Here is an 11208-nt window from a genome sequence, read left to right as displayed (position 1 = left end):
CTGGACAGAGCCTTGGGCGACATAGTTTAGTGTGTGGTGTCCCTGCTCATGGCAGGGGGGTTGGAATTAGATGATCTTAAGGTCCTTTCCAACCCTAACTATTCTATGATTCTATGACTGTGTGATTCTGGAATCAACACTGAGTTTCAGGTCCTATGTTCTTCTGGAGAAAGACCATAAGGAAATGAGCCATCCAAGTCAATAAAGCCCAAACCTATGGGAAACTTACTAAGTTTTTTCTCCTTTTTGAGCACTCAGGGAAGGAAAAGGAGGATGGTTTTGCTGAGGGGGATGCTGTGGTTTGGGAAAGAGTAGAAATTAATTTCCCAAGTTCTTATTCTACCAGAAATCCTCTAAGGAAGGATATTTCTTCAGTGGAGGAGTAAGAGCATTTTTGAATGTCCAAGGAAAGTGACAGGGAAATACCTACACATTCTGAAATCAGAAATGGATAAAGAAGATTAAAATGGTTTTGATTTCTCTGTGAACTGGGCAAAAAAAGCTGTATTTAAAGTAAAAGAAAACTGAGAATCTCAGAGATCTAGAATTCTGCTACACAGATAAGTATCTACAAGGTGACAAGTTACTACTTATCAACCTGTCTTGTACAGGCACTGTCCTTGAGTGAATGGAACCTAATTTAAAGTAGCTTTCCTTTAGAAAAGGAGAGCTAAAGTACTTTAGGAGGTGCTGCAGGGTAAGAGTGTGCATATAGTTACTCACAGCTGAGCAAGAGACACACAGTGATTTGTTACTCTCTAGTAACTTACGCTAATGCCAAAGCCCTGAGGCCCAGTGTCCCCATGAACACTTCTGCTCCTATCCATGGGCTCTTAAAAAGAGCTGAAACATCAACACAATAGTAATGTGTCTCCTAGCAGTCAGAAACATTCATGCACCTCAGGAGCAGTGACTGTACACATGGAAGTATTAGAATCGGAGCCGAGGAATGCACGTGAAGGTGTACATTCTTGGAAAACCTGCAAAGTCTAGGAAAAAACCTTGGGAAGAAAATGCTGTCTGTCCAGCCACTCTCATGCTGTGCTGTCTGAATGACCTGCCAGGATGGTTCTGTTCCTCATGCCAGCTGAGCAGAATACAGAGCCCCAGGATTGCTGCTGGTGCTTAATTTGTCCTCCTTTTACAGGTAATGCATGCACAGCACAGTCATATACTGCAAGGAGATCATGGGGCATGTTCTCAGCTCAAGCAAACCACCAAAACTCCCTTTATTCAGGCTCTTTAGTGGATGAACTACAGTGATAACAAATGCCTAAAGGTGTATGTCTTAAAGGTCTTTTCCAACGTAGTTGATTCTATGATTCTATGTCTTAAAAGGTCTTTTCCAACGTAGTTGATTCTACGATGCTATGCTTAGGCAAACACTGTGTAGCTGAAGGGGGCAGGATTTGATCTGTTACATCCTTGCTAGTAACTAGAGAGTGTTTTCAACCTAAAAGCAGACATCACCTTAGTTAAACTAACCAGTCCATCCATGCGCTAAATGCATCCACCAAGTTCTTCCACTCTTCAGAAGCCTGTTTCAGTGACTTTTCAGCATCCAAGTATAAGGTGGGGAAAAGAGACTGCATGAAACGTTTCCTGGCTTACCCTGCTCTACAAACTGGATAAACAGAGGAGACATGATGTTTGGCAAAGAGACATCTCTTAACATATTGCACTTAAATGCTAAACAACTGTCAGGTGAAAAAAATCATAATGTAGCTGCTTCACACAACTGAGGAAAGGGAAATAAATAGTCATGCTGCCTTGCTCTGCCTCTGCATCACATGTGGGGATGTGCAGGCATTCAGACAAAGCCTGGGCAAGAAATGGAAACAGCTACGGTGGCTGTTCTGGGAGGGACTGGCCAACCTGGCTTGTGGTGAGGAATGAAATGCTCTTAACCATGGAAACATGAAACTACAAATGAGGAAATAAGCTTTTAATAAGGAAAGTTTCTTCCTAGCTCCTTTGCTTGAAGGTGATATGCAGAACCATGAGGTTCCGTATCCACCCCCCAGTTCACATCAGCTGGGCACTCAGCTCCATTTCTAGTACTGACTGACAAATGTCTGCACATCCCTATGGTTAGAACAAGCTCTGTGTGATCCCTGATGCCTGCAGACTTTGTCTTGGCCATGAAATGTTTGCGGGCCTCCCTTTCCCCCAGGACACTGAACTTGGTGTCACAGATGCCCTATCAGCCCAGAAAGGAGAGGAAGGAAAGGAGAAAGGATCCACTCATATTTATTTCCAAATTCCTGGGAAACCCAGATTTGAAACACTCAGTTATAGGACCAACAAGTAATTGAGCTTAATACTTTCTTGTTGCATAGTCTCAAGTGAGTCCTGACCGCTCAAGTTCTGTGATTTCACTGGAGTCTTCATTAGATACAGACTGAAGTAAAGGGTCATGTGCCATCAACCGGCCAAAACTGAAGCCCTGAATCAAATAAATCAACTGTTTTTAAAGGCAAGGACAGGTTTGCTTACCCAAGTTCAGACAGAAATATAAGCTCTTCACATTCCAGGACAGCCTCTGAGTATTTTCCATTTTCATTTATATACCTTATAAAAACAGCCAACGTTTCATGATATATGCTCACAGAAGTTAGTCCCTGAGGACAGATGCACTTTTTGTTTACATGGAAAACCTGTCATAGGCATTAGGGGATACATAAGCATTACTGCTGGCTGTCTGAATTGTGTCCAAAGAGAAAAATTAACTTTGTAATTAATAAAACAAACCCTGCCTGAGGCAAGGCAAGGAAAGGAACAACAGTGGAGGAGATGGTCTGTGCTGGGGAGAGAAGCGCAGTGTTTAGTGTGGCACCTGGCAGAGCCATGATAAGCACAAAATGGAGCTGCCTATAGGAAATGGGAAAGGAAAAAAACAATCCAAGGAAAGCAGTAAAAGACACAGAGAACAAAACGTGCCCTTAAACTCAGTGCGGTTTAAGTGCACCACGAGTCCCTTCAGACATTCCACCTTCACTGAAGAAGTCCCACAGATACAAACTCGCTCTGGAGCCCAACTCGGTGTTCACATTTCTCCAGATAGTTCCATCACCAGCACAAGGGGATGGGGCTTTTCACCCTGTACAGTACCAGCAACTCACAGCACTTACTCATGACTAACGTCAAAGTTAGTAACAATTTCTACTTGGCAGATGGCACCAGTTAAGAACCAACCAGTGTTGCAGCTCCACTGGAGCAGGTGCTGTATAACACAGGATACGATCTAAGAGATACAAAACAAAGAACACATTGGACATATAACACAAGCAAATGAAGGAGTTCTTTATACCAGCAAGATGTTCCAAAGGCATGGTAGCTTCTGGATCAACCTGAAAGTTGTGATGCAAAAAAAAGTGAAAGGTTTCTCCTTCCCATTATGTAATCTATTCGGAATCAAGGAATCACAGAATGGTTTGGGTTGGGAAGGACCTTAAGATCATTCAGTTCCAACCCCCTGCCATGAGCTGGGACACCTCACACTAGACCATGTCGCCCAAGGCTCTGTCCAACCTGGCCTTGAACACTGCCAGGGATGGAGCATTCACCACTTCTCTGGGCACCCTGTTCCAGTGCCTCAGCACCCTCACAGTAAAGAACTTCTTTATACCTAACCTGAACTTCCCCTGTTTCAGTTTAAACCCATTTCCCCTTGTCCTATCGCTACAGTCCCTGATGAAGAGTCCCTGATGAAGAGTCCCTCTCCAGATCAGCCTCAATATGTCACTCACCATATTCTTGACTTCATTACAGGTCATAAAATGTCTCCTTGCAAGACAGGACTGCACCAACCAAAACACTTTCTTAAGCCAATGTGACAGTACAAGCTCTTGAAATCTGGGAAGCTGCTCCAGCAGTATCTGCTGCTGTACAGAAATGTTAGCTTTCTGCACTGCTTTATATGGAGCTCCATGCCAGGCCCTCTGTAACTCCAAATCCAGAATAAAGTAATTTATGTTCCTTGTGTATCTATTGGCAATAATACTTACACAATTTTAATGAATTTGCTGGTAAATCAATAGCTCTGTTTCTGTTCTGCATTACAAGTATTACTGCATGTCAAATAAATCATTGTAATGAAGTTTGATGAGCAAAGGGTTTGATGGTGGTGTTCCCTAATTATAAACATCAGCAGTAAGACTTTTTCAAATCATGAAAGGAAAAGTGCTTTGATGATGGCAAGTAAATTCCCTGATTAAAATTACTTTCGACATTGCAGGCAATGGAAGTCTTCAAATCTGGCCCTGACCTTTGCTCTTCAAAATGCATCTCTTCATTAGCAAATTGCATTACGTTTAATCATCAAATAATAAAAAGACACTGAATATCACAAAAGCCACAGTACATCGTTGATTTATGTATGCAAATTTCAGGGATGCAGTTGCTCAAACCATTTTGAAGGTATCCAACTTCTAAGAGAAGAAACAGCCATATCAACCTGATGGAAGTATTTGTTGCCTTCATATGGAAAGAATCAAAGGACTGAAGAAATAAAGTATCAGCTGGAACAGACATCACATTATCGAGACTATAAAACATGATTTATTTTCAAGTTTCTCCTTGACACAAGCATTATAAAGTTAAAACTCAGCTAACATTGGATCAGGTGCAAGCCTCAGCAGAAGTAAAGATCACATTCATCACTTACACAGTATTTAATCAGGTTCCTCCCATCTGCATAGCAAATGAAGCCCTGAATCTTTCATATGTGAAGATACCAACTGACCCAAGTAAACAGCTCTTGCTGTGAACTGTAAATAATTTAGGTGTCCCCATCAGAGAATAACAGCAAACAAACCTGGACAGTAACATCAGAAGGGATGTGCAAATGGACTGCTTGGAAATAAACAGGATTTAGGCCATTATCCAACAGAATTGGCTATTATCCAGGTTTAGATCATTATCCAACAGAATTATCCAGGGCTTTTACAGGACAAATAATTGCAGGTGTTGTCACTTTGTAACACCCTGGTACTCCTATTTTCTCAGTTATTATGTTTATTTTCTTGGTTCCAACAATAAACTCCAACTACACAGCAAAGCCATTTTCCTAAACTCACTGTAAAGTGAAACATTCCCACTGCTCCTCCCTCCCTATGTCTGCCCACACCTCTAACCTTGCAGAGTGTAACTCTGAGGACCTTGGAAACCACATAGAAAGGAGTTGTTATTTCCAACCTTTCTTCAAGACTTATCACCAGATTTCAAGGCTCTGACAAGCTGCACGTGCTGGGGAAGCATTAGCTCAACCAGCACCTATGGAGGGTCAAAGAATGAGGAGCAGCAGCAACCTAATCCAGAGACCTGCATTCAGGAATGTCTTCTCCTTCACCCTTCTGATCCAGAAAGGAAATACAGGAACTTGGCCCTTCTCTGACTTCATGCCTTTCCTATAGGTCCCTCTGGGATTTGGGTAAGGACTGTTTATTGTTGAGGTGCTGTTCATTCTACACAGCAGATGAAACCCAACCATAGCAAGGACAGAAGACATTTTCTAGCATAGAAGTCAGAACACATCAGCACAGAAGAGACATTCTCCTCACAGATGAAACATTGGTGACAAACAACCTCACTTCAGCGTGCAGAATATACACTGAACTTGCAGTAGCCAAGACAATAAAGGACATGATATACGATGGGTTTGTGGCACAAATTCCCTACCACTGACTGCAGATATGACTCAAACCACCAAACAGAAAATAGCACTCATAAATGGGACCAGATAGATGGAGAAAGACAAATACTCAGGAATCAGCTGAGATGCTCAAATAAATGGGGGAGAGTTACTGCTGGAGACAAGGCTGGCCTGTGACTGGATGGAAGGGCATGGCAGGCAGCTCATCCCAAATGGTGAGGGTAGCAGATTAGAAGGGATAAACAGAAAGGAGTCTGGTGCTTTGGCTGCCAGAAAATGTTGGAAATATACTTTAAATACCTTAAACTTGGCCTTTTTTTTCTCCAATCAGTAATACCAGCACAATGAGAGACAAACTAAACCAGCTGCCTATATTGCCGCGTCCAAGGCATTCTGCAGAGATCACGTCAGAGTCAGAGTGCTAAATCCAGAGGTGAGTACAAGCAAGGCTACAGGAAACCCATGGTGGTGTGAATTATGTCACTTCCAAGAGCCCTTGGCCTATATATCATCCCCACTCAGACTCCCGCCAACCTGGTGTATGCTTATCTGTGGCTACTTCACACATCGTCGTACTCCTTATGTCCTATGTCTGAATTTGGCTCTCTGCATATATACGCATCTGAAAGATGTTTTGGGGAGTCCAGACTCTGGGATCTGACAATAAGCTGAATGTTAAGCGTGTACTGAATCCTAGAGGGTGGGGGAAGAGTGCAACCCTGTGAGCAACTAAGTGGAATGGAAAAGACAGTGCAACACAAAGAAGGGAAGGGACTACTTCAACTTACAGCACAGTATGACTGTTGTGTGTATAAATTACAGTAGCGTATTGTCAACCATCCTAAAAGCACCTCGGTTAGAGGGAGGTACTTGTGACATGTCACCTCTGGGTTAGTCCCAACCTCTGCCAAATAACAAGAAAATTTTAAAGCTTTCCCAAGGATATTGTAGTATCAAACCCAGTAGCTGCTGCCTAGTGCTGTTTCCCAGGGAGCAGGCTGCTGACCAGTCTCCACGTGGACCGGACCCAAACCCTTCCATTCACCGTCATGAAGTTGTGCAATTGTAACTGAAACTCATCACAAGCTCTTATGCTCTGCTTCCCACATCCAGAATCATTTTAAGTAGCACCCAAAAGTTAGCCAAAGTGAGCTAACATTTTCCTTTGAACCCATGAGGCTTTAGAAAGGTTGGTAAAGTGTTACACAGTATAGAAGTGTGGTGTGCTTGCCACTTAACAATCCAGTTCTGCGCTGGATCTGTCACCACTACAGTAAAATGTTTAAGTGTATAGTGTGCTTATAATAAATGCTTTGCACAAAATTATTCATTCCACAGATGGGCAAAAGGGACTTTAATGCTTACTTTGTTTGCAGAATGCTATATAAACCCTGCTAGTTACAGGCAAGAATATGGAAGTCGTTTTGTTCTATTAAATAAAGGAAACAAGGTTCTCATTTTAAAATTAATTCAATGAAAACTATTAAGTAGCTGGCTGTGAATGCTTTGGGAATTTATATATGCACACACACATATACATTTTTACCTGATACTAATTTCCCTCCTCCCTTTACCTCTTAAACAAACACACTGTTAACCACATCGTTTCCAAGGGGCTCTGCATAGGAAGAGCTTGCAAGTCAAGACAGCACAAGAAACATTCACTGCCCAAACGCTGCAGCCCGACACCGTGTCTTCCAGCAGGCACAAAGGGAGCACAAGCCAGAGGGTTTTCTCCCAACAGATGCAATTTGATCTCTCCTATAGTCATGCTGGTTTAATACTAACAGCTGAGGAGGAACAGCCACAGCCCTCTTGTCTCTTGGCAATATCAGCATCACTTGGGGAATTAGCCCAGAGCACACTTTTGGCCAAAGCATGAGGTCTGAGAGCCTGCCTGTGCTGGGTGTTTGCCTCCATTTTGGCTCCCCTGCACTGGTTTCAAGGCAACTGTGCTTTTGTCCCGAGCTGAGAAAGACATAATAGCCCCGTGCTTTCTGCAGCCTGTTGCAATCTTCTGATACAAACCTAATTGAGCATTTTAACCACTTTTTCTGGGAGGTTTCCAAGAGCAAAGGCACTAGCTATGAGTTGTAGTTTTCTTTCTTCTTTCTCTTTTTATCCTCAACTGCTTCTTTGTTTTTTCTACTTCACACCAAGCAGAATGTGTGAGAACACTCTTCCTGAACATCCCCATAGTGACTGTGTGAGGCCACAGATGTTGGGTTCTGTATCTTGGATGGAGGTTGAGGGGTTGGGGAGCAGAGAGCTTCAGTTGAAATAAAACTAATTGTTCATCCAGAACCACAGAACAAAGCAACAGTCAAAAAAATGAGAAGAAATTAATGAGTATAATTAGGAACTGTCAGTCAGGCTTTTAAACACTTTCACAGGAATTGTATGTATCTCTGCCTCTGAGCTTCCAACAGTGGATTTCTAGTCTGCTACAGCACAAGTCACACATCATAAAAGGCAATAATAATATAGCCAAAGTCAGAGATTTGGGCACCACTCGGGAAGACCCTGCTGTGGAGCTCTGCACTCTCTCGAAGGGCGCTTCCCATGTCTCCTCTCAGGGCTGCATATGAACTTCAGAGACAAATTCTGACTTAAATTAAGATGGTTGTATCAGGATGAAATGTGCATGCCTTTGAAAACTATAAGGATAATATATCAGCTCTTTTAGCTGGCATGCTTTTTTCTACAGCTTCACTGCTGATTTACACTATGTAATGATCTGTTTATTCTCTGGATTGTCTGTAGTCCACAATGGTTTAAATTACTCATCTGCTTGCACTTAAGCATTTGGCCTCTATAAAAGACATGATAGGTAAGTGCAATGCAAATGTACTTTCCAATAATCAGTGCCACCCAGGTCAAGATTTCAGCTGGATAAACACAATTCAAGCACACAGATTTATGCCACCTTTAACAGAACCCTTTGGTGAGGATCTGGGGAGATCTTCAATAGGAATGGTAGGTTTTATTCTTGGTTTTATCTACAGGAGGTTCTATTATTGCAATCTCCAATGACATATTTTGAAGCACAGCCTACTAAGCCACATTAATATCTTTAATGAGAAGCAGCAACCTCTCCACATAGTTACATTAAAAGAAGCAGAGTATACATCAGATTGGCTTGAACAAATGCAGCATTTGGATACCAGTGTAAACTGTGTTCAGCTTGTCTGATCTCATCAGATAGCTCACGGGTATTTCATGGGGACATCAACATCTGCAATTATAAGGTTTACAGTTGGAGATTAAGGCAAGGCTCCAGGTTATTTTGCTCTGTGTTGCTCAGGCACCTTGCCCTTAACACCAGAAACCCCATCCTGCAGAATCCACAAGTCATATATACATAAGCACACTCAGACACAATACCTCAGCAGAAATGGTCTATATTCTCACTGAAATATAGCTCAGAATCTAAACGAAACTGAACTGAAGTGAAAACGAAGCTTCCCAGTGACAATATACTTAACACAGTTATACCAAAACACCAGCATCTGGAAGCTGGACTGGATCTTTAAGGCCAGGGGGAATCTTTCAGCATCCATAGGGTAAGCATACCATTCTTGTCAAAGCTAAAATCAGACAGAATCTTAATGCAATACTCTTTTTTTCTGGAATAACCACATGTATTGCAGGTCAGAGTTAAACTATGCAGAATAACCCAGAATCTCACCATAACATGTTTGTTACTGGCGCAAGGCTGACAGAAGCCCTGCACCGCACAAGATACATCAGTAGTTTAGCTTCACAAAACAAAATGGCAGCAAGAAGCAAACAAAGGAGGAAGAACAAAAGAACTATTGTTAGGATCATTTAGCTATTCAGAGAAAGAAAAAGAAAATGCAAGCATGTTTTCTTAGGAAATAACAATAACAACTGGCTTTGTCAGCTAATTCCCTATTGGCTTTATTGGTCTCCAGTAGAGACTTAGAAGAAGAGCATCGTGTAGATAAACTCAGTGAGGGCCTGGCATGTGGTTGGGAAATCCAGCAGAAGGAAGGAAGGTAGTTGTTTGAGAGACAGCTAAATAACCTAATGTGTGAAAGCACGACAGAGGGAACAAGGGGATAACAGGATTAGTGATAATGACAAATTATCAGGGCCAAAGCAAATTATGAACTTTCCTAAAGACAAATCGAGATTTATTGTACCTGAAGTGGAGGAACTTTGGAAGCAAACAGCAGGATTCATTCAGGACATGAGGTGATCTAATCACTGGGAGGAAATGCTGAAGATTTATCCCATCCATCGTTTATCCACCAAAAAAATAATCACCAAAAAACAAAGGGGTCTAGCACTTCCTGACTACAACAGAACCCACATTTGCTAGAGTATAATCAGAGACAAAATCTGGAGAGAGTGGACTGCATAAGTGAATAGGAGACAGGCTTGTCAGATGCGAAAACACTTTGATAGTAGAAGGTCAAATGAGAAGATGAAGGCAGGTTTCATCCCAGCTATCACGCACTAGAACTGTGCAAGACTGACATAAGAAAATAAAAGTACTGCTTTAGTGTGTATGCTGTGGAAATACTGAGGGGAAAAAAACATGGAAATCTTCAATGCCGTTTTTAGAGCTGCTTTTCAGGGAGGAGCTGCCCTTTAAGTTTGAGTGACTAATGGCAATGAATGTAATCTGGTTTTTATTTGCAGTGCCAGGCTCATTTGGCTTGTGTAAAATGCAACTCTTTGTTTGGTAAACAAGCAAATTAAAGTGGTGATCCAGAGAATATTGGAAACTTTACTTAAATAAAGGAGCCTCTCTCGCAGAGTCATGGCTTAAAACCCATTGGAAGGTGTGTCTCCAGATGGTTAACATGGGGGTTGCTGTCAAGATCAAATAGGTAACCTTTGCTAATATAGTCATGCCATATTGAAAACAGAAGTAGTGAATAAACATCTGTGTATTCATAAAGCAACAGTGGGCTCAGCTTCTTGGTCAAGCCAGAACAGTGCTGCCTAACGTATTATAAATGAGTTAAAATACAGTTACATCATTGGAAGACAAATATCTATACCAGTGTTATGATGGGAAGACTAACATGAAAAAATAAGGAAACAGAGCAAAAGGAAAGAAAAACATGCACAGCAAGAAGCGGATAACCCCTCCAAAATCTAAGTTTTCTGAAATCTCAGGAAAAATAAGCTAAGACATACGCTGAACCTTAGGGGAATATTCCACATGAGAGATTCCTCCCAGGCAATGAATAGGTCCATGCCAGCCAGGGCGACACACTGGCATCCCAAAAGACACAAGGCAAAACCACACATCATCAACCTGCTTCAGCTGAATTATGCCCATTTATTCACACTGTGGGCCTGCCTGTTGCAGAAGTGCAAATACTCCCTAGGATCCAGTTGAAGCAGTAAGCTTCCCATGTAACACCATTCCTTGTTGATAAAGCTGTCTGTCCTAAAAGCGCCCAGAGACCTAAATGCAAATGCAGCTGCTCATGCCAGTAAGAGCAAATTGCTTTGTTCCCATCAGATCTCAGCATCCCCGTGCAGAGCACAAGTTGCAGTAACAAAGCCTGGTAGTT

This window comes from Nestor notabilis, unplaced genomic scaffold (assembly GCF_000696875.1).
Source record: "Nestor notabilis isolate BGI_N333 unplaced genomic scaffold, ASM69687v1 scaffold2854, whole genome shotgun sequence".
Lineage (NCBI taxonomy): Eukaryota > Metazoa > Chordata > Aves > Psittaciformes > Psittacidae > Nestor > Nestor notabilis.
The sequence above is the reverse complement of the archived record's forward strand: the minus strand, read 5'-3'. Positions refer to the sequence as shown.